We start from the raw sequence: 15,888 nt of genomic DNA on the forward strand, positions 1-15,888 counted from the left end.
ACACAAGGCACTGTGAATTGTGTAACCTTTTATAAGATATGCAGCTTTTCCTGTTGGAGCAAGCAATAATATATGAACACGATGAAAATCGTCCCCTGCTCGTGAATTGTAATACTTCAATGCTGCCTGGTATATCGATTTAATAAGGTGAGACTTTCCGACACCTCCACTGAGAAATGCGTAGAATGGCTTTTCTGATGTTTTTATCAAATGCAGAGCATGATAGAAGAATTCTCTTTGCTTCTTATTTAGCAGCTGAACTAAGGTTCGATATTCGTTATCTTGCATTTCATTTAAAATGAACGGCTCATTATTTGGTAAAGAAGACTGTATGCCGAAATTCTTAGCAAGATGATCAAATGTTTCGTTTAAATCAGGATGTGTATCCACGCATCCTTCATTCTGATCATGTCGTTCAACATCTTGTGTCACAGGTGCAATGGTATCAAAAGCATCATCATCACATTCGTCTAAAGATGTCCAATTTCATTTAAGTCTTCTATCCGCAGCGAAGGTAACTTGAGTACTTTCAGTAATTTCCTTTTGAATAATGTTTAACCTATAATGATTTTTGGCACCTCACTCGATACAGGAATATTCTAGTGGTTTTGAAGGGTCTTAATTTCAAATGGTATTATATGCCTTATAAGCATTGCAGGAGGACCTATAGTTGACTCATTTTTCCATCAATTGTTCCTGGCTTAAATTTGAAGTGAGTAGAATACCACTCAAAATTAAGCGAAGCCCTGAATATTGTCTGGTTAAACTGATTCACTGAATCAGCACGGTAAACTGAGTATTACTTTTCATACTAAAGCATGTGGTTGACACTACTGTAGCCCAAAGAATGGGCCATGTCATTACCGGAGGTCATTGGTGCATGTATTAAAATCCTTTGTCAGTCAGAGAAAAATACAATGGATCAGTGAGGATCGGCATATTATTATCACTGTCCATTGCTGATGATTAATGAAGGGGCTCATTCTTTCCCAAATGAGCAAGCTATTTTACTCACCATACCAATAATTGGTAATACATTCATTGATCATATTCAATGATGACAGTAAAGTTAATGCTGATGAATGACAATGCGTGACAATGTATAAAATAATTGGGATCACATTCAGACCTCTTCGGCCGAATAATTTCATAATTCATAATTTTAGGTAGAATGACACAGCCTTTTATTTTGCATTCCTGCCTCTACTTATGTTTACAGAAACTGATTGTGCACGTGAACTATATGCTAAAGTTTCAGCAGGCAGTATTCACATCTACAAATAATACATGTTACTATAAAAGTATAGAAATTGCATTTGGTTTTGCAACCCATCCGCCGTATTGATTAACTCCAAATTTCATAAAATGTGAGCGATTAGCCGTTTTTACATCAGAAGACGAACAAATTGTCCATAGACAAACAAATCGCCTGCTGTCGGTGGTCTGCAGGTGTCGTCTAAATACTGTTGCTGTTTTCACACTGGAAGACCATATGTGTTGTTTAAATATTGATTATTATATTTGAGTAGGACGTGCAAAGTTCAAACAGCTCAAAAATGTAAGATAAATGACCTACATATAAAAAAGCTATGTTGATACTAAAATAATTTACATTTGAATTGCATATTTGATTGCATCGGAAAGGTTGGTGATAAATGGAAAAAACTGCCGAATGTGACATACATGGTTGTATGACGTAGTGTTGAGTGTGACGTAATGGTCCAACACAAGCATTTAAGAAAGCAAGCAATCAAGCAAGCCTACATAGTGGCTACTGCTTGCGCGGTAGTCACAAAAAACGGTAAAAGATAATTAAATAAAGTTTTCAAAGCTCTTTCAAATGAGGAAATAAATGAACATATTGCCATTTCTTTTTAGGTAAAAATTAAAGGGAAAGAAACAGTTTAAAGCAAAACCACCCAAGCCTACCCTAATGACATTGCTCAAGGTCACAATGATAATTCTGCAGAAGCTCAGGGGTTATTAACGAAGATTGAGCCGTTTGAAGGAATTGAGCCATACTACACATGCATGAGGAGCAATGCATCATTTTCAACTACCAGGATACACTGACATCCTTGAACAAAATTGGCAAGTGATTTGACCAAGCAGATCTTGCTTTTGTCAATGAAGTGGAACAATTACTTGTTGATGCTGCTAATGGCAAAGGTCAACCTGAAATCTCCGATTGATGCTGCTAATGGCAAAGATCAACCTGAAATCTCTGATTGCTATTTCTAAGTATTGCAAAGGTAAACTCGACCTAGCTCGTTTGGAGACCCAGCTATTGTATTGCCAGATGCCATCCGTACAGTGTTTTTGGATTCCGCGGATCCATATAAAGGTGACAAACATAAGAACCATTGCTGATTTGTTTTAAACGAGAGTGAGATGGTCAAGAGTATGATGTCGGAAGTTGATAAGCTGCTTTGGGCCTACCTCACATTCCCCGTGGCTAGTGCAACTGCGGAAAGATAATTTCTTCTCTTCGTTGAATCAAGAGTTTTTTGAGAAGTTCAACGACACCCAAGTGCTTTAACAACCTATTCATACTGCATGTACATAAAGCACACATGGATTCCCTTTTTCTCTCTTCTGTTGCTAGGGAGTCTGTCTCTTCTAACAGTTGCCAATTGAACTATTTTAGCAAGTTTTAGTATGATGTTCCTGCGCAGTATTGTTCTTTTAAAAAGGTTTTACATTCCCTGTTGGTAAACTTTGTTCCTTCATCCATGTGAAAAGTTTTGGGTTTGCAATGCTTTTTAGAATTATCTCAAATGCACTGACTAGATTTCCCCATCCTTGCTTTTATTGGATCAACCCACGCATACTTGGTAAGGACATGTTAAAGTGTATTTCTTGTTTTTCACGGTTACAATGTATTTCTTGTTGTTATTATACTTTGCTACATGTCTCCAAGGATAATGTGCGGAGCACCGTGCGAGGGTACTAATTCCACTCGGATATTTACACCCACGATGTGCAAATGTGAAATCAAAGTTGTCAGCCATTATGCAATGGACCTCACGCCATGGACGGTCTTCTACGTTATGCGCATGAGCCAGAGTGAACCACTAAGCTCTTGATTGGTGGAGACAAAAATTTGTATTTTCAAACGTCAATAAATAACTGTCATTTTGCAAAATTTTGATGAAATTTATAAATTTTATGTTTTCATAAAATCATGGATAGTTAAAAGACGTGATTTTATTATCCACTTGCAACAGTTCAACCTGTGCTTGTGCCTTGGTTTCAGTAGCTTGAATCTGTCACCCCATTGAATTACATGGAGAACTGGCAACTGCATTGCACTAGTTTCCATGGAGACAGTTGATGGAATTGTTCCTGACCCTTTCAACCTATAGAATTTAGCTACATCGAGTGAAGTGCCAAAAATCATAATTGTCTTACCCTCACCTATTTCCGCATTACCATCATATACACATTAACCACACTTGCTCTTGTAAGCTACCTCTGTAGCTAAGTGGCAAGAGCATTGCACCGGCATGGGAAAAGTGTAAGTTCGATTTTGCCAGAGGACTGATAGTTGACTCATTTGAAGCGTTTAGAATTCCACTCGAAATTAAGACCCTTTCAACCCCTAGAATTTAAGTGAAGTGCCAAAAATCATAATTGATTTACCCTGACCTGTGCTTTCAACCAGCTAGTGGTCTTGGATTTTAATCACCATAGAAACAGAGCACCAGCAACCATAGCGGATGTTCAACCAAAGTAATATTGATTGCTCATTATGTAATTGATAAGTAGGTAGTGAAAATAATAAATTTTGAAAGGTATAAATGAATGCATAGTTGCAACTTGATGGTTAATAGTACTACCGATTATACTATATACATGCCAAGATAGTAAGCATATGTTTGTTTTTTAGATATGGCCCCAATTTCAGCAAGAGAACAGGTGCAGGACCCACATACTTGTCCCAAAGGATACATACATCTGCAGCCTGATGATGAAGATGTTTGCAAAAAAAAAACAGTTCTGAAGGATATGTGAAAACAATAATAATTGGTGTGGTTCCTAATGATCCAAGACAAATTGCTCCCAATATAGCACTTGTCCCTCCTCTGTCTGTACAGGCACTTGTTGAAGCAAACCAAACATGTTTTTAAACAAAATGTTTCCTAGGCATGCTGATGAGCTCATATATAGAGCAAAACAGCCATACATACCTTGAAATAAACTTTAGTTGGTAAAATGGTATTGTTGAGTTTCAATAAAATTTCAATAAAGGAAAATAATTACATGTGCGAAAATGTGGAATTTATTTCAATGATGTATAATGTATAATAAAAACTCATATGCCATATGTTTTATACTGACTAGAAATACATGCATGCAGCAAACCCTCGCCATTTCAAACGAAGCAAAATATTTCCTGAGCTAGCCAGACCTAACCTTCTATTATGAAATGTCCTAATTGTAAAGCCGATAGCTGATGTTTCAAATTTTTCAGAAACAAACACAGTCGTAAAAGTGAAGTGAAATCACCCGTTTTCCTGCTGCTTTCCGTGCATTAAGTTATAGACTTTCACAGCTTAAGTGGGAGTTAATACTCCATTATAGCTAAACCCTCAAAACATCAAAACAGCACAAATAATATAAATAACCAAGCAGTGAACGTCGAATGTTGTTTTTAGATTATTAAATTCATGCAGTGATTGCAGTCGACTTTATATTAAAACTCCAAAATACACTTTTAAGAACTCTTTTTGAAGTTAAAACAATGATGTAAAGCCTTAAATAGTCCAAAACCGGGCAAAACGACATACTGTACCAAGGTCATAAAATGTATTCATACGTACAGCAAACACGAAAGAAACCTCGAAATAAAGTAGACTCCTACCATTTCAAGGATTATAAATCAGTTGTTCGTTTTCACTGCTAATTCTTCCAGTTCTGATAATATCTTAAACTCTTCCCAGTGTTTTATCTGTTATTTGATTCCACATTTAATATTGTGTTCTCGAAACATTTTTTTAAAAAATAGTTTGCAAAATGACAGTTAAATTGCTGACGTTTTTCACTGAAACACGAACGTTTCGTCTTAGCCAATCAGCGAGTTGCTAATTACCAGTCGTCGCTTGTTCAAATTTTGCGCGTGCGCACAAGTACCATGACCATTGAACGTCCATGGTCCAAATTTAGGCGACTTTGGATTCCGCTATGTTCTCCCAGGTGTAATTCCTAATCTCCGGGTAAAATTAGTACCCTCGCACGGTGCTCCGCACCGGCTCGGAGATAAACCATATGTTTTAATATATGTTTTCACATTCTACAAAACTTGTTTGCCATTAAATAAATTATGAGTTTTGGCACTTCACTCTATGTAGGTAAATTCTAGAGGTTGAAAGGGTCTTAATTTTGAGTGGAATTATACACACTTCAAATTCAAGCCAGGAACAGTTGATGGAAAAATGAGTCTGGAGCTCCTGAAAAGACTTTCCAATATTTCGAACTATTAGTCCTCCGGCAGGAATCGAACCTACGCCTTTGAGATGCCGATGCAATGCCCTTGCCACTGAGCTACAGAAGTAGCTGACAAGAACAAGCTTGGTTAATGTGTATATGATGGTAATGCCGGGAATAGTATGCAGAATATCTACAGATAGAGATAACAGGACAAATTAAAAACAATCTTGCTTTCCATACCAATTAAAATGAATTAAGAGATTCATGCTAGAAGCAGCATTTTTATACTTACGTGTAGGAATGGCACTTTGGAGGATACATCAGAATCAGGGGCGGATCTAGGGGTAGTCACTGCGATCACATGACTAACATAAATATTTTGGCAGTAATATAAGTGGAAATATATCTTAGAACACGGTCCAGTACTAAAATCGTGGAGTTGCATAATAATTTATTACCTATATATTGGAGGTCTTGTTACTTCTATTTATCTGGTCTAAAACATATTTTGAGCAAAAAGAGAAATTATCTATTAAGGTTGATTAAGAATTTATTACCGTTTTCCCTCTGTCTTAACAATGCATTGTATATCAAGACGTAATGTTTCTTTACCGATTAAAGTAATGTTGTGTCTTGTAGTAGATGAGTTTCAACAGTTACAGAATAGATATGAGGAGTGCTTTAAAAGTTTTTGTCTGGATGATTCGCAATACTTGTGCCCCAATCAACTTTGAAAAAGGACGTCCAAAATTTCTAATTCCTCGGGCTCAGCTTGTAGGTCCCCGTGCATTAAAGTTTACCCTCATGGCAATTGCAGAAATGCTTGGAGTGTCCGAGAAAACTATTTTGCCTCGCAGGTATGAATTTTCATTACCAATCGGTAAGGAAACTTACACAAATAAAACGAAAGAGGAATTGGGTGCAAAAATAACATCTATTCTCAGCTCTTCTCCAAACTCTAGAGAAAGAATAGTTATTGGTGCTCTTACCGCTAGGAATATCAAGGTTCAAAGAGAAAGAGTATGTGGATCAATTTCTCAAGTAGACCCAGTAAACCAGATGCTACAAAGACACACATCTATTCAGAGAAGAATTTATAGTGTTCCAAATGCCTTATGGTATGAGTATATGTATTTCTAACTTTGAATCTGAAGTGATGCCTAACCCGGTGTCAAGCAAAATTTATGACCATTGCAAAATACATGACAACATGTGACGAGTCACAAATTTCGCGGCTTACTCAAGCCAAAAACATGACAATTGCAAAATCTATGATTTTGGCACAGATTAGTGTGTTTTGGGCAGTTGAGTGCGACTCAGTTGTTTTGGCTAATTTTTATCAAAATTTTAGTACGTTTCGGTAGTTAATCGAGAATAAGTGTAAAGAAAAGATTTACTAGGACAGATAAAACATCATTGAAGGCTATTTAAATCGCTTAAATACTATAGATTATCGGATTTAAAAAAGTATATTATTATGATGCGATGCCTCAATGCAAAGTTATTAAATGGCTAGACATACCTTCATATTTAAAGTTTCTCAAGAAATGAGACAGCGTGTGGATATTTTTTCCTTGCGACTTTGTCAAGAGTGGCAAAATGAGTTCCTGGCATCTTGAATTGAATTAAATTTAATTCGAACTAAACAGAGTTTGGACAACAATGACATACCTTATATTTACAGATTTCCGAGTCAGGTTTCTTCGCTTTAACGCCAGAACAGCAAGCTGATTCAGTTGTTGAATTTGCAGCCATTTAGCAAACAAAAAAACTTTGAAAAATCTTCCTTAGAGACAAGTCAGAGAATACGTGTTGAACAGTAAACAAGTTGCGAAATTTATGAACAGAATGTAATTTATGTGCGCATTTGCGCATGTCCAGAACTGCGACACTCATATATTTTGCAAGTCATAAATTTTGTGCAACATATTTAGAGCTGAAACCTTTTCAGAACTTGTTTATCAAAAAAACATTTTTTTAATTCTGTAATAGGTGATTTTTTCCATTTTATAAAACGTTATGTTAACTCTTTAAAAAAATTCTCTATGACAGAATTTTGAAAAAAAAGATGATCAAAAAAATTTGGGTTCACCGAAATCTTTTGTCATATAAACATGATTAAACCCTGTTTGGCGGCCACAGAGATGTCTCCATTGCCATAGCAACAGTTGCGAAGCACAAGTTCAGAAAGGTTTTACCTTTTCATATGTTGCCTGTTAGATAAATGCCATTTTCTCTTCCAGCCAAACATTTGGATGCTTAATTTCCCTGTTCAAAATGTGCATTTAGCTATTAGAGAAACTGTATTGAGCCAAGCGTTTTAAGTAAATTTGTCCGTTTTATACAAATGAGTTCATGTTTTATTTGACCAGCCCTATTTAAGTTGTGACCTTTTTCTACTCTATTGCTATAACCAACTGGGTTTTTATCTCTTTTTTGGATAAACATAAACCTGTTGAAACCTGATGCAATCTGGTATTATTTGCTTAGACATTTGGATGGCAATCACAAGCTGATAAGATGGAGAATGGCGGTGCACAATGGGGTGGACAGATTTTCGAGAGCTGTGGTGTTTCTAAGATGCTCAAATAACAATGAAGCTGCAACTGTTTTGGAACAATTTCTGATTGGTACAAGAACATTTAAATTGCTACACCATATATGAACAGATTATGAGACCGATAATGTTGAGGTTGCAAGATTCATGCTTCAAAGGTTTAATGTGGCCTCCAATTTGGCTATTACAGGCAGGTCTTTACACAATCAGATGATTGAAAGGTTGTGGCGAGATGTGTTCACTTACTTGCTTTAACATTTCCAGAATCTTTTTTATTTTCTTGAATCAAGTGAAGAACTTGACCAAACAACAAAGTTTGTATGTTTGTGTTGCAGCATGCCAAGGGTCAACTGGGCACTCATTGGTTTTATCACACAGTGGAATAATTATCCCATCTGAGCTGAAGGCAATAAGAGTCCATTGCAACTATGGACTGTTGGATTTTACCAGTTCGCTAAATCTGACTACCAAGCAGTGAGAGATGTTCTGTATCAAGAAGCTGTCAACTTTAATGAATATGGCATTGGTGACAATGGGCCTATACCACAAGTACAGACCAATAACCATGTAGTCATGCCAAAGTCTCCTGTGGAACTTTCTGAAGATAACGAAATGTTTCTTAATAAGCAAATATATCCATTACTTGATGACAAAGACTATGGAATTAGCCTTTTAGAAAACCTTTTCGAGCTGTGCAAGAGATTTAAGAAGAAAACAACTCAGACACAGAATAAATAATAAATACAGAGGTGGAACTAGATGGCATATACTGATTAAATATAGCGTTTTTTGCACAGGTCGCCAAGCTCTTCTGATGTGCATGAATGAGTGAGCAATGGAAGTACCAATGTACATGTTGACGAAGTTGGCCTACATTTACAGCCTATGGAGAACCATGTTTAAATTGCACATTCAGGTCGATTGGAAACCCAATTAATTGGTGGGATGGTTTCACTGCCAGTGATGAACCTTAACAAATGTTTTAAATGCTGCTCTGGAGCCTCACTTAAACCCTACATGGAGATAAGAACAGTACTTACAGATAGTACTACCTTTAAATTATGCTCGACACAAAGTTGGCCTACATTTACATCCTATAGACAACCATGTTTAAATTGCACATTCAGGTCGATTGGAAACCCAATTGGTGGGATGGTTTCACTGCCAGTGATGAACTTTAACAAATGTTTCAAATACTGCTCTGGAGCCTCACTTAGACCCTACATGGAGATAAGAACAGTACTTACAGATAGTACTACCTTTAAATTATGCTCGACATGTGCAGGTCCAGAGGTTGCACAGTAGTAGGAACAAGTGGTACAATTGTTCCTTTGGCTGGTCATTACAATATCTTCTGAAGGGGGGTAGGGGGTGTTAACAGTAACCAGATTGAGAAAGTGGTTTTGAATAAAATATGCAGGGTTGCAAAAAAGCTGCGGGTACGCAGGTAACACCCGGAGGAAGGTTTGCTTTGAATGAGGTTTGTGAGGAAGGTTCAAAGTTGAACACCCTAATTGATCACATGCATGTACCAAAAAAACAAATATTCCTTTATGCTGGTTGCCATTTGACTCAGTGACGTAACGTCAAATCCTACTGAAGGAAAGTTGAACTCTTTTTGGAACTCTGAAAATATTAACTCTTCCAGAGTAATTCAAATTGAAAAAATATATAACATGCTAGAAATTAACAATAACATGCTAGATACCTTCATGATAAAAGGCTCTGTTGTCATATCAAAACAGGATGAATAGGTGGAGAGGGCTCAAACAAAAGTGGATGTTTCTGAATTTCACCTAAGAAACTGTACAGCTGCAGGCCTTCTTCTATCTCTTTCAACATTGGTATCCTTTGTGCTATAGCATCCTTTATACAAATACATCTAAACATTACAGTGAGATGAGAAAAGTTAAGGATTGCTGTAATAATAATAATAATAATAATAATAATAATAATTTATTACTTATATAGCGCAAATTAACATGCATTGATATGATCAAATGTGCTTTACAAACTGAAACTAGAATATTTACAATTATTGAAAATTAGAATATTTACAATTATTGAGAATTAGAATATTTACAATTAGTTCTAAAAAGACAATCTTACTTTATTCTTCAGGGAGCCTCTTCTGCTGTATTCTTTGTTTATGTACAAATTACCTTCAGAAAAAATTGGAACACAATATACCTTAACAAGGAATTTTTGTTCTTCTCAGTTTCCCTAATAGGAATCTGCCTGTATCTAATTGCATCCAACTCAGTCATGACATCATCCTGCACAAGAATTTCCTGCAGTTCTGTATCCAAACTTGAAATCTTTAAAGATAGAAAAATAAGCCAATGCAAATTTTATCATTCATACGCTAGGTGGGAATTTCTCCCATTACTACAATCTACAGTATGTTGTAGCAGGGCTTCAAATTTGAGACATCATAATATTAATAAATGTAGGATACCCCATAAATGGAATGTAATTTAAAGACAGGTTACAGCGGCTTCTGCGCATGTGCGAGCTTTGTTTACATTTTTTGTTTTGATCTGTAATGATTCTACAACATGAAGTATATCATATATTTGCAATGATTTAATAACAAAAAAAGAGAGGAGTGATGCTTCTTTAAAAAATATATTTGCGGAAAAAACTATAGAAAAAACCGAAAATAAGCAAATACAACATTTTACGGAAACACTTTACAACAGTGGATGAAAAGCCGCTTTGAAATCGTAGATTAACAGCTGGAGCGGCGGCCGAAGTTGTCATACAAAGGCGTGAATTATAATCGGTTCGCTTTTGGTTTGTTTATATTTGGGACTTGATAGCCTTGGAAGTGTTAGTAATGTCTTTAATAATGAAATATACTGTGGGGTATCTTTCCGCTGTCGAAAACTCATTCATACCAGGGTGGTCACAGTCATGGCAGGAGCAATTGAAGGAAGCTTTTCGCTTGAAGATTTCGAAGCTAATGTTTTGGAAAACGCAGTGGCTATGCCTAACCGTGACAAAATCACAGTGTGCAAATGTAGAGGGCACTGTCTTCGTGAAAAAGGACGGAATTTCTGTCTGTGCAGAAGCATCAATAGCTTGTGTTCGAGCGCGTGTCATGGCGAAGACTTTGGCTGTTGCATGAACAACCGACTTGTTCAAGAAAGCAATAGTGATGAGAGGGTAAGTAAAATTATGTCATTCTTTAAATATATGGGTGGGAGAGAGCCAAGAGGGCTGGTTTCATTGTGGAAATATTTTTCCACTTTGTTCACTTTGTGATTTGCAATTATCTAGGACTCTGAGTTCACTATAGAGGAAAGTGAGAATGAGGGCAAGCAGCAGCTGCAGATCGAAAAGAGAGGACGTGGTAGGGGAAGAGGTCGACCAAGGGGGAGAGCAAGAGGTCAGGGAAGAGGGCAAGGTACTTCTTCACAGGAATGTGGAAGGGGAAGTAGTGGAACAGGTCGTGGAAGAGGTTGTGGTAGAGGTCGCGGGAGAGGCAGGGGGCATTTGGTAGAATAGCCAAATATTGCTGAAAATTAAGCAGATCATGAGCAGCATCTTAGTGGTAAGATGAGCCTTTGTCAACACTTGATTTCATACAATTATTTTTGAAAGCCTTTGTGTAAAAACAATAAAACATAATACCATATGCAGCATATCTTATATTTTACTCTTATGCTGATTTCAGGATCTAGTTGAGGCAAGGAATATAGACAACCTGAGAAAGCTTGCTCTTGAATTGCTAAGAAGACAGCCAGCAGCATTTGCTGACATTGTTAATGGTGAGCTTGTGAGCGGAAATGAACCCCCCAACCACCAAACCCAGAACCTGATAATGATGCTCCAGATTGGTGCAAGTGTGGGTGCTGCATTATTATGCCCACTCAAGAAGAGAACAAATGCTGCACCCGATCAAGGCGTCCATGTATCTCAAGAACAAACCTTTTCAGTCAACTAATCCTTGATGGGAATGTTTTGGAGATCTCGATGCGATACAGAGAAGATGTTTTGGTGTTGAACAATGTCAGGAACAATGAAAACTTCCGCCATGCTGCATATAGACAGTATGTTCTATGGCAACATGGTAGATTAGGAAGGGAAAATAGGAGAGTAGTACCAAGCTGTTGTGTGGTTGCTATTCGTAACCGTTATCCTTCACCTAATGGACAGTACAGGGGATATTTGCCTGCACGTGTTTAGATAATTTAGCACTTAAAGTATAAATAGTTGCCCCCAAAATGTAGACCAAAATAAACCACAATCAATGTTTGTGGGCATAAATATGTTTTTGGTCTGATGTTATAGCAGGCCCAAAAAATATTAATGCTCAAGAACATAAAGTATATTATTATATTATATTATATTTATACAATGCAAGTGAACATTTTTAGAATTGGGCTGAGCCAGCAAGGTAATAAAATATATAGCTGGGTAAATTTTTCATTTTAGTCTTCATACATTGTAATGCTGATTTAGTTGTTGTAATTGTCCATGTGCATGATTAGCATCAACCTAAATGCTAATTTTCCAATTTCAAAGTGTTTACTTTTTTGGGACACCCTATACATATATCATAATAATTTAATAAAACATTCCATTTAAGATATTATGTGTCATATTTCATTGAAAATGGGCTCTTAAATTTATGGCTGTTTTGCTCTATATCAGAGCTCATCAGCATGCCTAGGAAACACAAATGAAATGACAACATCAATGATTCCGACATGGACAGCCTGACCTAGGGTTTGGGGGTTTGAAATTAGTGTTTTCCTTCTTTTAGGTGAACTGCCTACCATGGCTAATGAGCTCCACCTACCCAAAGTAACTTGATTTTACACACAACCATTAAAATCTTGTTTTATGTGTGTCGACAAGTGTCTGTACTGATGGAGGAGGAACAGGGGCAATATTGGGTGCAATTTGTCTAGGATCATCACTTGGAATACCAAGTCTTTTGTTTACATTCCCTTCTGATGTGATCCTCTTTATAAAAACCTTCTGCATCAGTTCAGGAATATAACTAAATTCTTTTGATACAAGAACACAAACACAGCACCACTGTTGTGTACGCTTACTGAACTTCCGACCGTACCTAATAAAAAAACAACTTTACAATTCAATACAATATGAGTACCATTACACTATAAGAATGCACAGGACCTGAAAAGTTGTTCACACTTAGGATGGGAATACTAAGGCAAAAATTTCAATACCAGTACCTTTCTTTCCCATCAGCTGTAGTTGCTGGTGCTCGGCCTCTGTGGTGGTTAAAGTCCAAGGCAGCAAGGTGGTTTCTAGCTTGGTAGACTGAGTATCTGAAGATACAACAAACATCAACATTCTTTTATTAACAATGCTTCCTTGCATGGAAATCAACCATGATAGGAGTTTTATTAGCTGTTACCTTTGTAATAATATGTCATATACTTACGAATAGGCATGGCGCTTTGGAGCATACATCAAAATTACATTATGAAAGGACTCTAAAAATCCTGTGTTCCTAAAACAAATTTCAAACTTTGAGATGATATAACTTATCTGAAATTTTCAAATATCCAATCTCATTTGTTACCTGAAGTTAACATAATACACCAAAGTGTTTAAAAAGCGAGTGTCGAGAATGATCTTTGCCAGTGCTTTATGGGCAGAAGACTCTTTCTTAAGCCATGGCTTCTTTCTCTCACTTTCATTAAGAGGATCATGTTCACATTTTCCACCATTTACACCTTCCTCCAACACCCACTCATGCTCATCAACAACATGGTGTAAAATACCAATCCACTTATCCTATTTAAAAAAAAAAAAAAATACAACATAAAGTGACTACATATTAACACATGTATGTACAGTTTGCACAAACTAGAAAAGTATTGCTGCATAAACCAGTAGTACTTCAATGTGAATCTTACTTTGAGATTTTTTGAGTCATTAGCACATGTTTTTGAACAATACCAAAAATGGTTCCTTATTGATGGTGCCCACAAGGTCAAATCTACATTGTCTTTAGATTTAGCAGCCTAAAGAATAAAATCAATTCTAAATAAAGAGAGTTTTTTAACTAATTGCTGGTTGATATCTTCAACACTTACAGTAGTGATCTTCTTTGCAACGTTCTTTGCTCCATGCCACACATCATTCTGATGTGTGACCTCCTTATATTTCTCTTCCCTTCCTAAAAAATGCAATAATGCTTAATTAATAAACAAATGCATGTTGTAAATATTCCCTTACTGTCTTTTAAAGGGTAAACACAATTAATTATATAACATTGTAATCAATCTGCAAATGAAGTTGTTAGATTATTGAAAGTCTGACAATATTGATTATAACAGGTTGAACAATCAGAGTTTCAGGAATTGTGATATTGTTATAATGTAGATACTTACTCAACAATGCAGCAATTTCAATATGACCATCAGTTACCACCTCCTTCATAACTATTGGTGATGCAAGCAGTGTGTCCATCCCTCTTTCAAACCCAATCCTCTCCATATTATTGCTCTTGCCAGCAGCTTCTCTCACATCAACCACATTCATTTGCAGTATGGCACGATCATTTGTATCAGCCAAGCTGTAAGTACAATATTGTGCACTATGGCCAGGTGAGTCATTCCTTCCATCACCACTCAATATAACCTCTTTGTTCTCTCTTTCTTTCCAACATTTCTGTTTGTGTTATTCCCAGTAGTCATTAATGGCAGGGATGATGTACAACTTCTGATACTGATTGAATAATGTTGATGAGAAATACTGCAGATTATAGAGGTTGAACATCAACCCCACCTTGGAATTGCCAGACAACAACAAAGCAGAAGCAAGCACAAGGTTGCCTGCTCTAATCTTGTTGCAAGAGGGTTGAGCTGCCCATCTGCCTCCAACATGACCAGACCTACACCCCCAGGATACGACCAGGCATGTTCCAACATATGTTTTTTTATAGCTCAACACACAGCCACATGTTATCAAAGCCATAAGAGTGTCTGTAAACACAATACACTTTTTTGATTGCATCTTCAGGACTGACTTCTTCCACAGTAGAGATGTATTCTGGTTGAGTCGTCTTATGTTGCTGCTGTTGTTGTTTTTGGTTTCCAACATCTTCTGTGGGCTCATCTCCATCATGTCCATGGATTGTCACATTGAGCAAGTCATCCAGCAATGGCACATCAAATATTTTATGCCATATTCAGTGATATATAATGTGTATATTTATGTTTTAAATCAATAAGCATTACAGTAGTAACGTCACAAAGATTATTATTGAGGTTTTGCATCATCACTTACTCAAGAGAATCGTCCGACAAAACTTGGTCTGCCTGGATAGTGTGTTCACCAAAATTGTCACTATAATCATCACTTTCCTCATCAGAACTATCATCTTTGGCTGTCAATGTTCGACTGTCAGAAATCACACTCTGACCCGACCTGAGATATAAACACATATTGCGTATTTAAAAAGTAATACTCTCTGCGCGAAACTTTGCATGTATGGGTTTCAAATTATAAACTCAGTAATCACAATAAGTTTCAAATTACCTGATAGAATATGATGTTCCATCCGACAAAGCAGACAATGGACGCGGATTTGAGTGCGCGCTTGGCGTTGAGGTTTTAACTATAAAATATTTCATTCGAATGTTTTATGCGAATGTTTTAAAAAATAATAAATGTTTACGTTTTTGGAGCACTTTAAAAACATATGTTCTTACTGGGAGAAGAAAGATATTTGGAAGGTGTACTTAGAGGAAAATCAGTTGATTCGATTACTGTTTCGGTTTGCGTCTTTGCATTGCTAAAATGAGTTAAACACATACATAAAAAAGGTTTTATCATTTTATACTTTCCAAACTATACGATTCGTTGCAAGATAGCTGTCAAGAAGCATATCCACCACATCCTTGTCTGTTCTC

General features: G+C 36.6%; 1 long non-coding RNA gene across 1 annotated transcript; it reads right to left on the reverse strand.

The window, feature by feature from the left end:
* Positions 1–13,355: 13,355 nt before the first annotated feature.
* On the reverse strand, positions 13,356–13,978 carry LOC114540492. Its single transcript, XR_003689064.1, has 2 exons — positions 13,888–13,978; positions 13,356–13,765 (listed from the first exon to the last, which is right to left on the reverse strand). It is a non-coding gene; the product is annotated as an uncharacterized LOC114540492 (long non-coding RNA).
* Between the last annotated feature and the right edge of the window lie 1,910 nt (positions 13,979–15,888).

The sequence above is a fragment of the Dendronephthya gigantea genome, unplaced genomic scaffold, assembly GCF_004324835.1.
Source record: "Dendronephthya gigantea isolate DGI-Jeju-01 unplaced genomic scaffold, DenGig_1.0 000235F, whole genome shotgun sequence".
NCBI lineage: Eukaryota > Metazoa > Cnidaria > Anthozoa > Malacalcyonacea > Nephtheidae > Dendronephthya > Dendronephthya gigantea.